General features: G+C 39.9%; 2 protein-coding genes across 10 annotated transcripts in view; both read right to left on the minus strand.

The window, feature by feature from the left end:
- PLXDC2 (plexin domain containing 2) overlaps nucleotides 1–15854 on the minus strand; it is a 786648-nt gene that overhangs the window by 87038 nt on the left and 683756 nt on the right. The gene's annotated exons all lie outside the window — the stretch shown is intronic.
- The window catches only part of LOC140847791 (myosin-IIIa-like), a 124925-nt gene that overhangs the window by 42767 nt on the left and 66304 nt on the right, over nucleotides 1–15854 (minus strand). For 3 of the 7 annotated variants that reach the window (XR_012127976.1, XR_012127974.1, XR_012127975.1), the window contains one exon: nucleotides 174–11809. The gene's annotated coding sequence lies outside the window, so the exon portion shown is untranslated. Of the gene's footprint in view, nucleotides 1–168; nucleotides 11810–15854 lie in introns of those variants that run through there. The other 4 variants (XR_012127978.1, XR_012127977.1, XM_073229118.1 and 1 more) reach the window with 3 other exon arrangements.

A 15854-nucleotide genomic window follows, 5' to 3' on the forward strand; every position in this document is an offset into this window, starting at 1 on the left:
TCATTGAGTCCCCCACACACACCCCATTACAGTCACTGTCCATCAGTGTAGTAAGATGCCACAGAGTTCCTACTTGTCTTCTCTGAGCTACACTGTCTTCCCAATCATGACACCCCACAATCCCCTTCTCCCTCCCTCCCCACCTGCCCTTCCCCACCCCTTCCCTCTGGTAACCACTAGTTCCTTCTTGGAGTCTGTGAGTCTGCTGCTATTTTGTTCCTTCAGTTTTGCTTCAGTGCTATACTCCACAAATGAGGGAAATCATCTGGTATTGGTCTTTCCCTGCCTGACTTATTTCACTGGGCATAATACCCTCTAGCTCCATCCACGTTGTTGCAAATGGTAGGATTTGTTTCTTTCTTATGACTGAATAGTATTCCCTTGTGTACATGTACCACCTCTTCTTTATCAATTCATCTACTGATGGACACTTAGGTTGCTTTCATATCTTGGTTATTGTAAATAGTGCTGCAATAAACATAGGGGTGCATATGTTTTTGACTCTTTACTTTTTAATCCATCATTATTCTTATACAGAAAGAAGGACTAGGAAAAAATACATATAGTGAACTCCCTTTTGAGGATAAAGCTGAATTTCACCTAGAACATACGCTTGACACCATTTTAATTCCTAAAATCTTTAATACTTACTTCCAACTTTGTATGAAGCACTGTCAAAAGACTGTACTATTTTAGGTATCTTGAACACAGTAGGTCCAAAACCAAGACTCTCATTTGCTTCTGCCCTTTCCTCCTGCCAACCTCTCAAACACCCATTCTTCTTAATTAATTCCAGTGATCTCTAAAATGGCTATGCACAAGAAAACTCACTGGGAGGCGGGGGGGGGGGTTAAAATATTAAAACTTTATACTGGATACATGCTCAAAAATATTTAACTTTGAAGCTATTTAACTGTTAAGGGTCTGTGACTTTTTTAAAAAGTTGAGTTACTAATCTAGTCTCCTCTTTAGACCACTTAGAATCTAAGTGCTTAGATTCTCTCTCCAAGTCTCTTCCACTTCTGTTTTCATTTCCATTTCTCCTGCCACTGCAGTGGTCCAAGACGCTCCATGTCTCGCCTGGATTTCTGTGGTAGTTATCTGTCTTGTCTCATTACTTGCAGTATCTTTTTCCAACTCATCCTTTGCTCCGCCACTAGAAATACCTTCACTAGCCAGTAATATCACTCATAGAAATACAGCAATACCTACTAGCATCTTAACACAGTTTTCAGGGCTTTCTATACTCTTATTCCAACCTAGGAGGTAGTCAGGAAAAAGCATAAACTTCAGGCCTTGGATCGATTTTTGCTTCTGCCCTTTATAAGCTTTGGGGGAAATCACTTAGGCTTTCTCAGCTTTTATTTCCATCTTCGAGGGGTGGTATTAACAGCTCACAAAGCTGTCATGTAAATCAGATGAGATCATACATGAGAAGGAACTTAGCACAAAGCCAGGCAAACACTAACTGATCATCAATTTACCCCTTCTCGCTCTAGGTTCATCCACTACTACTGCCTTCTGCCTCGCTTCCACTACTCCTGCTCCCATAATCCTGGCACATTACACACCCCTCTCTGGGACATTTGCTTTTCTCAAATATGACATGCACTCTCAGGCCCCTGTGGTTCTGATAATATTATACTGTCTGCCTCATATGCCCTTTATTGCCTTCTCCGAGTGAAATTCTACCCATGCATCAAAGCCTGGCTCAAATGTTAACAACTCCCAGGAAGTCTTCCCTTTATTCCATGGATCAGAATTAACCACTTTTCCTTTGTGTTCTCCCTTTACACTGCTTGCAGCTTTACTTTAGTGTTTATTTCTTTGTACCATAATATTATTATTTAAATTAAATATAAAATTACATTTATACACATGTTGCCTTTATCAATTACAAGCTTCTCAAAGGCAGAAATCATACTTTTCTTCTTTTTATTCTCAGCAATTAACACCTTTTACTGGAAGGGATTTTTAAAATGTTGGCTGATTGAATAAATATATGTATGAAAAACATATTCAAAAGGACTTAACTTTTATCAGCACAAAATACCAATCACTTGTTCTAACTTTGGAAGTAGTTTTTAGAAAACTTCTCCCTGAAAAACACACCATTTTTAATCTTTATAATATATTTATTAAAAATAATGAAGACATGACCTAAAATGGCACATTTTTTGAAACTTCACACTCAATGTATATAGCAAGGTATTACTTTCAAACTACCAAACTGATTTTAAAAATTGGTATCAATTGTTATCCACTGATGGGCTACCAGTGAATGAATACTAATAGTGGGGTGATGATTCAAAGAGGAATAATCATGGTACACACATAAAATGAATATTAGGAATCATTTTAAAATCATGTTTTCAAATACTTCATCAGCTCACACTATATGAGTGAAATAATCAGGACATAAAGCTGATTCCAATTTTGCAAGTATATACCTTGGAGAAAAAAAGACTAAGGAAATACAGAAGATGTTAAAATGTGGTTATTTTGAAGTGGGGAGATTATAGGTGATTTTTATTTTTTGTCCCTTGTATTATCTGAATGTGCTACATACACAATTATATAGTTAGCAAAGTAATTTCTGAAAGATTAAATATAAAGAAATTCTAATTAAACTTTAGTCAGATTTGCAAATAAGTAAAATTGTTTTATTAGCCCAGTAAAAGACTCTGATTTTTAATATTAATTGCAACATATTCATGCAGACATCATTAAAAACCAAGAGTTAATGCTGTAGTTTAGCAGGTATTGATAAAAGTTGCCCTTAATTTGAACAGAAAGCAGAGTAAGTACCCATTTGACTAGTTATTTGGTAGGCAGAGAAGTAAGTCCTAGCTCTGGAGGGGGAAAGACTCAGCTGACATCCAGCTCGGCTGCTGCTTGGCTGTGTGACTTGCTCTCTCTGAGCCACAGCTACCCTATCCACAGACCAGGAAAATCCTCATTTTCTCTCATTACTTGCAGAACTGATGCAGACATGGTTTATGGAATCTCGACCACAACGTCTAGGACGTGGCAGGACCTGGGTCTCGGGTCTCATGGACCTGGAGGCTGTCCCCTCAGTTGGAAGACGGACAAGGATGAGTGCAGGGGTTCATTCTGCCTAAAAGGGAACACGGGAGGTCTGCCTAAGTTTGTTCGGTAGTAAAGGCTGATTGTAAAACTGACTCCGAGTCACCACAGGTATCGCAGACTGCACCAGACATGGCCATGAATGTGGCACGCAGGGGTAGACCCCTCTGCAGAGCGGGATGACGGGCCATTAAACGAAGCTGATGGGGGGTGAGAAGTTGGGAAGAACAGAACTAATAGGAGAGAGGGAGGAGAGAACAAGTTTCAAAGGGTAGTGCCACCAACAGGGCAGAGAAAAAATGAAGCCAAGGGAGAGAGCAGAAATAACCAAACTGTCAAATAGGGAGGAGTAAGGAGAGAGGCAAAGCGGCTCTTCCTTGCCTGTGACTTCCTCTTGAAATTTTCTCCCCCTCTTGTACTTATTCCCGTATGTCTCCCTCTTTAATTCCCACCACTTCATTTCTAAAACTACATTTTTATTCTCAAGAGTCACTCCCACGCACTCTGCGACAAGTGGTATTCCTTCCACCAGGAGTCAGGAAGTGAAAACCCAGGGAAACACCAACCCAGAGTGGCTTCCCCAACCTCCAAGGCCCTCCAGCATCAAGGATGAGATCTAGAGCTGATCCTGGTTCCAGACAGGAGGGGTCCAGTGTAGAGGGAGCAGCTGCTCACCTCTCCACTTTCTCTTCCTGGCCATTAATGTCCTCATTTGTACTCTCTTCAATTACAAAGGATGCACTTGTCTTCAATTACAGGTGACCCACGCAAATGTCCCATGATTAGAATTTACCACCTGATAATTGGATGGTCACCTTCCCTTTCTGGCAAATTTATAAAATGTTATTTTAAAACGTCAGTATTGGACATGTTTAAAAGAAAGTTCACACAAAAACGAGGCCATGAGAATATGTGGTCAAAAGCCATGGTGCCCTCAAGGTGGGAATGCATTTATTTCCATAGTGCACCAGTTTGTCTCCCAGTCTGTCAGTTTAACGTGCCAAGAAAATGCTCAAGTAAAATGTTTCATTCTGGTTTTCTTCAAGAAAACTGTATACTTTAAAATAAATAAATAAATAAAGGTTATACTGAATCAAGAGTATAAATGACAGTTAAGTGTTACCCATGTGGGTGCTAAGGGAGGGTGACTTCAAAGACACAGTGATACAATTTGATAAAAGTGTAACAACCCATGAAAAAGTTCATCTTTCAGAAATCACTACTTGAAAAATAAGATAACACTAATATTGTACCTGGAAATGCATTCATTCTCTAGTAAAAGCGTGTCATCCACACCTCATCAAAGAGATGCTAATGTCTACAACTGCCAAAAGCTGGGCTGCCTGAAGTGAAAGCTGCAATGTTCTCGCAAATGACTTTGTTCAGTAAATACGTACAATGTTAAGAGACATTTTCTTGTAAGATACACCAAGAAATAAAAAGGGAGTACCCTACCAAATGAAAACAAATGCACCCCAAAACATAATATGAAACAAATGGTGGGGGACCTCCCTGGAGAAGCTGATTTGCTCATTGCACCTTTGGACCCACCCTGCTTCTCAGGGAGGGGGTCCTGACAAACCAGAGGATGTGGGAACAGTCTGACTGATGCTTTGCATTTCTTCCACTTTGCTTGCGGTTCTCAGGAACTTGGACAAAGCCAAGAAAGAAACAAGAGCTACCAGGCTCTGAATAACTCTTCAGTAGTGTGCACTCTAAAAAAGAATCACCGGGTTTGAGGTGAATGGGATTGAGAGGACAGAAAGAAAAGGACAGAAGGGCTGTCAGAGAACTTCAGAGCCACAGACAGAAACAGCTCTGCCTTGCTCAGAGGGAAGCTTTACTTTTTGCTGAGCTGTCCCCAGGCACTGCCCCATGGGGCCTCCCCGCATGGCAGAACCCGGCGCAGGTGTAAGAGCTGATTTTAGTCTCTGAGGTAACGTGGAAGGACATTACGTTCTCAGGCTTGGCTCACTGTAGGGATTAGCACATATGGCCTAAGAAAGATATGCTGGATATGTGGTAAATCATTCTCAGACGTAGCCCATTATGAAGCCCACTTTGTTTTAACAACACAGATTTTAGCTAAAGTACTACGAAACAATCACTCATTAAAAGAAAAAAAAAGAAAATCCCACTAAGGAGATCACATTTTCACCAACTTCCCATTTTCTCCTAAGAGTTTTTTCTTTTTCCTCAATAAAGCCAACCAACAAGAAGCAGTTTACATAATCATTAAGAGCATGAACTCTGCAGCCACATTTCCTCGGTTTTGAGCCATAAAGATGAAATTGGGTAATTTGTTCAACCTAGATAAGCCTCAATATCCCCCTATGTAAAATGGGCATGATATCACCACTGACCTCATAGCACCCTGAATAGAGCTGGCACACAGTAAGTGCTCAGAGAAGGTCAGTATTTGTTAATGGTTATAAAAAGAAAAAAAGTTACTACTGCAAAGTCATGACATCCTTGTGCCTAGACTGAAAAAATAAGGCATATGATTAATGTGTTTCATAATCTGTATGTCTGCCTCTCAAAGTTAACAATGTATTTCTTGAAGGCTTATTCATTTTTTGTCTCCAATGTCTCTTTCTGGCATATAAGAGCTCAGTAAGTGTTTCAGTACAGAAGTGAAAGGAAAGGAACAAAACTTTGCAGACCAAATAATGTGAGCAATTGTTAATATTTATCATATAAATAAATTCATATTTAATGAGCTTTTACTGAGTGCCTACTTTATGCTAGGTCCCACATGAAGACTTCACGTTATCTTAATAAATTTCTACAGACAAGACACATCTGTGCAATTGCAAAAATAAGAGACTGGCTACTGAGCTAGACTAAGACTCAGACTATAACCAGTTTACAACCAGAAAAGGGTTGGTTAATTAAATCTGAGTTAATTTTCAAGCTATACAAATAACTCATTTATATGCTTCCAAAATGTAGAAGCAGAGGGTCCATGGACCACAACATAGGGGGATGCTATAGGACTACACTGTCTCCTCTAGATCTAGGGCAGGGTGATGTACCCAGCTGGGATACAAAAAGCACCTTGGGGATAGTTCTATCACCCACAGGGCCCATGTCAGAAAAAAAGCCCTGTTTTAAAGGATCTCTTTAACCACAGAATAAGGAACTACATATTACATTCAAGACTCGGCAGCAACTCCATTTCCAAATGTTAGTTTTTTCATGAAATCATCATATATCCCAGGAAAAAGTCATACTGATCTCAGCTCTTTTACTTTTTACTTTTTTGGGAAGAATGTTAAGCCAGTGTAAAATGAGTAAGTGGATTTCAGTCTTCTGAAAGGGCTTTTGGGTGTGGTTGAGATAGCTAACTTTGAAAACTTAGCAACACAGGATACATTATGAGTAAGTTCCTTACTTTTTTTTTTAGTAATGATGCTAACTCACCAGATCCTTCTGAAAGAGTCCTTTTACTAATTTCAATGAAGTCAAGTCAAGAACAAGTTGTAATATGAAACACACTTTATGCAACTATGTTGAAATTCTCTGCCAGAGTTACATATTCCCATGTAAGAATTTTATGGTAAAACAATTTCAAAACAATATCAAGCATCATGTTGGGTTCATTTTGGTTTTAGGTTGCCACAGGAAAACTCTTTCTATACAAATCATTGAAATCCTAAGGCAAAATGATAGTGCTTTTAGTAGGAAAAAAAAATCATGTTCCCTACAGTTTATAATAAAAGAGCTGAAACTGAGCCCCAACTGAAATTATACTGTTAGGCAACTCCAAAAACTAAACATAAAAACATGTTAAAATGCAACACAGAAGGAAAACCATTCTCTTATACACAGTTTTAGATGCTTAGCCATTCCTGACCCCAGCCCAGATGAGATCAACTGATCCTTCATAGGGTTTCCTCCCATCAGCCAACAAACTCACGCCCTTCTCAGCCACACGGTTACTCAGGAAAACGCAAGCAATACATTTAAAGGGCCAAAGAAATCCCGTGGGTGGGTTTGGTCTGCTTTTCAAAACCAATGAACTTCTCATTAAATAACCTTTAATAACAAGAGAGAAGTTTACAAGACATACACCCAACTTAACTACAAGGCAGGCTATGATGCACATCTCACCCTATTTTTTTTTTTTAAAAGAGAAGCTTTCTGAATGGCACAATCCATTTTGCCAGGTAATGTCAGAAAATTAATGAGTCCTACTTGGAAGTACTACCAGGTTCATTTTTAGAATGATTTTCAGGAAGTATGATGTTTCGATCACAAAAGCCCAAGCATCTAAAACCTCCATGACACTTTATTAATTCTTTATAAAATAAAGTCTTGCAACCACAGAATTCTGAGAATCCAGCTTTTCCAGAAAGCTTAAGAAAAATACTTGAGTTTCACCATTCTCAAATTTATTTGAGTTTGAAACAAAATAAACATATTATTCTATTTAATATCCTTGCACAAGCAAATTCACAAGAATGAAATGTGTCCAAAGTTCCTAGAAAAAATGTAGCAACACAAGCTGCCAACTTGTTCAATGTCAAGCTCTAGGCAGTATAGCCACACTAGCAGTAAATGACTGACTCAGAGTAGTCACACTTAAACTATTTTTGCTTTTAAAGTACTGCCAGGCACTGTGTTAATATTCAACCCAGAGTAAATTTAGCCCAACAAGAAAACAAGTGTTTCCATGGTTGCTTCTTCACAGTGTTTATGGTATATATGCAGCCATTAGGCACAGAAATACAGCCAGATAAATTAAGTAGAAATGCTCATCTTTCATTTATATCCAGGCTTTCAGACACTGGGAATGCTAAATGCAACCCAGGCTATTCTTCCATCTCCTTTCATCTACCCACCCCTCCAGACCTCAAAAGTTTTGAAGTTTGTACCATTAAAGTACCTTTGGCAGATTGCTGTTTGCAGATTTTATTTGGCCCTATGTTAAGGGTCACAACCACTTATATTTCTCTGTGCAGCTACAGGGCTGAAATGCTTAAAAAGTATCTAGGAAGAACAGTAGAAAATGTGGACTGCAGATACCAAATGAATTCATTATACAGTATCATGCATAGTGAATGGTCAGAGTCTGCTAATGTGGTAATGTGAACACTCAGAAAGTGTTCAAAAAATACTGGTTGTGAGAGATGAATGGCTAGCATCTGATTGATCCAAAAATATCCCAATTTCTTTCAAAATATGCTATTTCTATTCCAATGCATATGGAGCTCTAAGACTTGGAGAGCACAGTGAATGAGAAACAGATACTAGGATTCTTTCCTAATGAATCCACCTGCCTGTTTACAATAAAGCTGCTAGAATCTCAGCACTAACTATATAGAATCTACACTATGGTCAGATAAGGGGGTTTGGCATTTTGCTCAGGAAAAAATCTTAAAGCTAGCTATCTCAGCTCCGGGTTTTAAAGTAGGATGTATGCCCCTTAGTATACAAGCTTTCAAAATTGCTATTCAAAATTAGCTTTGATCTAAAAATGAAAAATAATTCGATTTCACTAATAATATATACTGCCATTAAGCAGGACATGCATAAATATGAATACAACAAATATCAGAGGCCTATGCTCTTTCTCAGGGGGCAGAACAGTCTAAAATGTGTGGAGACCACTGTTGTACCAAATAAAGTCTCTTGGAGTTTAAGAGCCTTTTCTTCTCTTCGTGTTCTATCCTAGTACAATGTTTTTTACATTTAAATGGTCACTGGCACAAAGGAAGTATAGTGGAAAAGTCTAGGTCAGCAAGCAACTGGAGAAGACAGAGAAATGGTAATCTGAGTGAGGCAGGTCTGGAAAACAGCCACACGAAGGAGCTCACTGCAGCTCAGGGCAGCTGTAATGATACGACTGGGAACACAAAGTCACACAGACCAGCCTCATCCAAGAGCCCAGCTCTGAACAAAAACACTGACCTGTTCTCTTAACAAGACACCTCCACCTCTAGGGCTCCGTGAACATTAAAATAATGGTTTAAAAGCTCTTTTCAATGAACTGGAAAAGCCTCACACAAGTGTAGTTAGATAACAGACGTCTTTAAAAACACATGGCTCTTGGAGAACAACTGTGAAAGGGGTTCCCTGGTAGTGCAAAAGATGGAGACTCAGTCTCTGACTTGCTTGCATGGAATCTTTCAGTCCTATGGGAAGCATCTAACACAGGGCTTGGCGTAGAGCAGGTGCTTAAAAAATCTCTGAGGAATAAACGGATAGAATACAAAACTCTTTATTCATAAAACACCTTATTTGAAGCCCATACATTCTAAAGCTCTGTGTTTGTTATGTGTATGTTTACTGCACTGGTAATTTTCAGACTATGAAAGCCTAAGGGACATACATACATTATCAGAATGTTTTGCTTTCTGACTCCTTCGATCACTGACTTCACTAACTCTACTTACAGTTCAGACAACCTATTCTTTACCTGAAAGTTCAACATTATAGGATTATAAACAGTAGTTAAATCTCCACAGAGGCAAAGACAGGGAGGGATGAATAGTTGAAGCATGAGATTTTAGGGTAGTAAAACTATTCTATATATTATTATGGTGAATACACAACATTACACATCTGTCAAAAACCCATAGGCCGTTTGATCTAGTAATTCCACTTCTGGGTATAAAAATTATAACTAGGGACTCAAACGGATATTTGTATACCAGTTTCATTAGCATCACTACCGCCATTAGGTGGAAACAACCCAAGTGTCTGTTGACAGATGAATCGATAAACAAAATGTGGTATGCAGGCGCACGCACGCACGCACGCACACACACACACACACACACACACACACACACACACACACAGTGGAATATCATTCAGTCTTTAAAAAGGAATGAAATTCTGATATGTGCTATAACACAAATGCACTTTGAAGACATTACGCTAAGTGACATAAGCCAGACACAAAAGGATGATTTTGGACCTGTTCGGCTCCCTCCCTTCCCGGGCGGCCCCTCCGGCGGAGCGCGCCCACTCCAGGACCCCGGCCGGGCCCCGCGAGCCCACCACCCGCGTCGGCCGCTTCCCGGCCCCACGGGCCACGCGCTGACCGCCGAGCAACTCGCACGGCCGCCCGCCCCCTTGTCCGGTTTCCCCGTGCCCTCAGGCGGAGGCAGGGGTCCCGCCGCGCCCCGCGGCCACGTACCTTCCAGCCCGCAGAGCCGTCGCTGTCGTCTTCACCCCTGAAGTGGGACCCGTTCTGGAACCTCCACCGCAGATCCGCGGAAGCGGGAGCCGCTTCTCAGTCGAGGTCTCTGAAGTCCGGTCGGCCGGGCCAGCGGCTCCAAGTCCGGGCCGACCGCCGCCGTCCGCCCGGCGCGGGAGAGCCGAGAAGGGGCGAGTGCGGCGCCGGGAGCCCAGCGGGTGCGAGGCGGCGATCCAAGGCTGGGGGGCAAGGTCGGCAGGAAGGCGCAGCCAAGCACAGTGCGGGCCCAGAACTTCGCGGGCCCATCATCTGGTCTCCGTCGGCCCGCTGCGCAGACGTTACGGCGGCCCGAAGCAGGGAAGGCGCTGCGGCGGCTGGTATCCCTGCGGCGCTCATGATGCTACTGACCGTTGAATAAAGGCGGCGGCGGCGCCTGCAGCTACTACACCGCCCCAGGGTTACGCAATCTGCGCCCAACGGCTGTCCGTCCCCGACAGACGGCCCTCACGGCCAATGAGCGCGAGGCGCCACGGCGCAGGCCCGCCCCCGACCGATGGCAAAAGTTAGAAGACAGAAAATAGAAGGAAAAAAATGAAATCACAGTGCAAGTAAATGAAATAAACACTAAAAAAAAAAAAGTGTAAAAGAAGAATGAAAGAACTGATTCTTTGAAGACAAACAAAATGGGTAAACATTTACCTAGACTTATCAAGAAATAAAAAGGACAGGACTCAAAATCAGAAATAGAAATTTAAAGAGAAGTGACACCACTGAAATACAAAGGATTGAAGAGATAAGTATGAAAAATTATATGGCAATAATTTTGACATCCTAGAAGAAATGGATAAGTTCCTAGAATCATACCATGTTAAAAACCTGTTCTGGAGGAAATAGAAATCTGAACAGACTAACAACTAGCAACCAATTGAATCAGTAATCAAAAACTCCACACAATCAAAAGTCCAATATGTTTTCATAGGAGAATTCCACCCAAACATTGAAAGAAGAGTTAATACCTATCTTCTCAAACTATTCCCAAAAATTGAAGAGGAAGGAACACTTACAAATTCATTTCTATGAGGCCAAAATCACACTGTTACCAAAACAAGATTAGGACACTACCAAAAAAAAAAAAAGGACAACTACCCACCAATATTCCTGTAAAGCATAGTTGTAAAAATCCTCAACAAAATATTAGCAAACTGCCTTCAAAAATACATTAAAGGATCATTCACCAAACCAAATGGGATTTATTCTAGGGATGCATAGATGGCTTACTACCAGCAAATTAATACATGCAAACACCGTGTTAACCAAAGGAAGGATAAAAACTATACAACCATCTCAATACATGGTGAAAGAGGATCTGACAAAATTCGTATCCACTCATGATAAAACATTTCACCAAAGTTGGTATAGAAGGAACCTATATCAACATAAAAAAGACCTTATATGACTTACCCACAGCTAATATCATAGTCCATGGTGAAAAGCTGACAGCTTTTTCTCTCAAATCAGGAACAATTCAAGGATGTCCAGTATCAGCACTTTTATTCACCATAGTACTGGAAAGTCCTAGCCACAAATGACAAGAAAAAGAAATAAAAGGCATCCAGATTGTTAAGAAGTAAAATTGTCAGCCTTTGCAGATGACATGATACTCTATTTAAAAAAACACTAAAACTCCAAAAAAACTAACAGATTTAATAAATGAGCTCAGTAACATTGCAACATGTAAAGTCATTATACAGAAAAACGTTGCGTTTCTATGTACAAAAAAATAAACTACCCAAAACAGAAATTAACAAACCAATCCCATTTACAAATGTATCCAAAAGAATGAAGTTCTTAGACATAAATCTAACCAAGGAAATCAAAAAAAAAAGTATGATTTTGTATAATTCCACATTTATGAGGTACCTCAGTCAGATACATAGAGACTGAAAGTAGAACAGTTGTTTCCAGAGTCAAGGGGTAGGAGAGCAGTTATTGTTAATGGATAATGAGCTTCAGTATAGGATAAGGAAAAAGTGCTAGAGACAGACAGTGGTGATGGCTGCACAACAATGTGAATATACTTAATGCCACTGAACTGCATGCCAAAAAATAGCTGAAATGGTAAATTTCATGTTATATATATATATTTACCACAAAAGAGCAAGACAGCACAAAGAGTGAACTCTAATATAAATGATGGGTTCTAATGTTGGATTAACAACTGTAACAATGTACCACTAAAATGTAAGATGCTAAAATTGGGAGTGGGTAGGGGGAAACTTATCAGAAATCTCTGTATTATCTGCTCAATTGTTCTCTAAACCTAAAATTCTTCTAAAAAATAGTCTACTCATTAAAAAGAAAAACCTAAACATAGGAGGTTGCTCTGTAAAAAAGTAGACATTTTTCTTTCATGTAATGCTGTGTACTCACTTCTCGGTGACCCATTTCCTTGTCTGGGACCCTGGGAGCCCCATCAGAACCCTGAGCCCCACCACTCAGCCTGGCTCCAGCCTCTTTTCCTGCTGATTCCGACCTTGTTCTTTAATGTTCATGTATGCCCTAATGTTAAGGACCCAGATGCAGGTTCTCTTGCTCCCATAGGCCCTGGATGCTCTTACTATGCCCCAGTCTGTCTGCCTTGCTGTGACCTATGACTTGTCTTGAACTCATTATTTGTGTATTTTCTGGCTGGAAGTGACTGACCTACTACTGACTGTTGGTACTCTAATCTTTGATACAGTTCCCTAATTCTGTCCACAAACCTTCTATTTATTTTGCTGTAAGGCCCAGACCAGCCTGGTAGTAATTAACTATGAACAGTGCTTGTGGGAATGATATTGATACAAAATGGTTAGATTCAAGAACATTTCTTAACACTGAAAATAGGAGAGTTCTTTATTCAATGTAAAATGCCTCTTTATAAAGCTCTTAGGGGTAGAACTGTACTCTACCTTCTCATTTCCTGCCTTAATTCTATGTTCATAGGGTATCCTACATTTAAAGGGAGAACTGCAAACTTGAATGCCTACCAGGAAAAGCAGTGAAAGTGTATCAGATAGAAGACAAAGGGAATGGTCAGAATGGTGTCTGACTGAGAAGTACAGCTCTGATCTAAACACATTTAAAAACAACAAATCCCAACACTGTGTGAGCCAAACAAAACTCACATTTCAGGCTAATGTGTGATTTGGAACATTAGAAAAAGAGAGAGAGAAGGTGGGAAAGCATGAGCACCTTAGGTAGACTCTGATATTCATGACACAAAATCTGGACTAAATCACTCCATAAAAATGCATATTTATTAAAATACCAGAGAGAAGCTCACGCCTGTGAAGGAGATGGGCATTCAAATCACATTTCAGGACACCTAACCCTTTGGCCAAGTGAGAATGTGATTAATAACATGACTTGCTTCATGTGTAATGTTGAGATGTTGGTAACCTATGAAGGCTGAAAGGACCTTCTTCTATGGCCTGATTCATTTTGCTTCCGGTGTCCTCAAAGGGAAAACTAGGTAGGGAGCAGAGAATAAAATCTTAAAATGAAAAAAAAAGCCCTACAAATGTTCAAGATTCTTTTCTCATAAAGAGGCATACTCTTTTAACACCAAATATTTAAGCTCTTTTCTTTCCCATTCTCATCTTATAAAAGGGAATTGAACTATGACCAGTTGTTATCATTTACTGCTAAATGTAACTTTTAGAACAGAAAGTATTATTATTCATTCATTCTAAGATTATTTTTTTAACAGATTAGAGAATGTTCTTCACAGGAAGCCTATGCCATGAGGTACATGGAACAAAGCCTCTGCTTGCCTACCCTGAGCATTTGAATTAGCAGATGAATTAGAAAAAAGGCACACACTCCTCCAGGCACACTAGGTACATACTTTGGGGATTAGAGCACAGGCCAGCATGTAGTCATCCCACGCTTTGACAGGGGTGCTCAGATGTAGTGCATAAGAAACTGTACAGCTGTGTAGAGCAGAGACATCCTATCCCACAGTTCTGCTATCTTAATAAAGGGATTATTTAGATTCTGTGAGTCAGTACTTTCTAGCCCACCATCTCTTTATCTGACCAACCATCCCAAATTTATAACCCATGTAAAAATAATTCACGCCCTGGCAATGGCTTTCAGTGGTTTGATACTGAACCACTTTCCTGGATCCTCCCTCCCCTCAAACTTCAGCCTGGCTAACAACAAGGTTGCCCTCTCTGCATTTCTCATCTTGCTGTCTGTGGAGAGGTGACAAAATATCCTGGTTATGAACTAGGTGTCCCCTCACAGTGGCTCTCATGGCCTCGGCTCTGTGTGTGACACCCCGTTAGCTCAACCAAGTCCCTGAACTTCTTCATTCTCCAAGAAGAGCATCTTTTAAGAGGTTCTTCCCACCTAACTTGCCCAGCTCTGCAGTGTAGACCCAGAAAGGCTCTATCAAGGGCTAGTAGGCAACAAGTCATAAATCTAATTGGTATCTTCAAGAGTTAGCATCTCTGGCAAGGGAAAAGTCAGTAGTAAATGGGGTGGCTTTGAGCACTATCAATCTTTCCTATATATAGATACATATAACAGATACTGATAATGTAAAGTAAAATATTTAACACAAAGGCAGGACTGGTATAAAATGTTTAGAAAGCAAAAGCCCTCTCTGCTTCAAAATTACATATATAGATTCTGCACATATAAGATAATCAATCCATAAACATTCACAGAGCACTATGACTTCTAAGTAATCATGGAGGGAAACAATGCAAAGATGCATAATGGAATGATGATATTTTCTTTTTTTTCCCCATGCTTTACACGTCTTGAGAAGCCTTGCAGAGTCTAGCCTTTCTCTAGACTCCCCTCCTCTTTGCTCTTTTTTTTTAATTGAAGTGCTGTTGATAAACAATCGTATGTTGGTTTCAAATGTATAACACAGTAGTTCAACAGTTAACCATATTTTTAAATCCTCATCCCCTCTAGTACAGTTACTATCTATCAATGAAGAAAGGTGTTACAGAATCATTGAGTATATACTTCATGCTGTACTACTGTCCTCATGAATAACTTATACTGTGATCGTGAATAATTGTGCCCCTTTATCTCCCTCACCCTCCTCGCCCACCTGTCCCAACTCCTCCCCCTTAGTAACCACTAGTTATTTCTCAGTGTCTATGAGTCTACTGGAATGAGTATATTTCCCACACCAAAACTCTGGATACATGGCCAGTGGGATAGAACATCAGAAACTAAAACTCTCCTAAAAGTTAAGGAATACAAAGTCAATGAAAATATCAGATTATCCTAAATTGCAAAGAGCTGATAATATAAGGGAGATAAATGGAAATATTCTGAAGGATAATGAACAATATGATACAGAGTAAGAGCACTTTATCTGGGACATGTAGGTGGCAAAGACCAAAATGTTCAATAACACCTGAGTTGGCCATTATGTAGGAAATGGTCTCTCTCATACATTGTTGATAGGAATTTCAATTAATGTAATGTTTATGAAAGGCAATTTGCCCTTCATAGTATAATTTAAAATTTCACATATGTTTTGACTCAGCAATTTCACCAGCATTCACCTTACAGATATAGACTACTTACATGGAATTTTGTAGATATAAGA

Source organism: Manis javanica, chromosome 2 (genome assembly GCF_040802235.1).
Source record: "Manis javanica isolate MJ-LG chromosome 2, MJ_LKY, whole genome shotgun sequence".
In the NCBI taxonomy this organism is placed as follows: domain Eukaryota; kingdom Metazoa; phylum Chordata; class Mammalia; order Pholidota; family Manidae; genus Manis; species Manis javanica.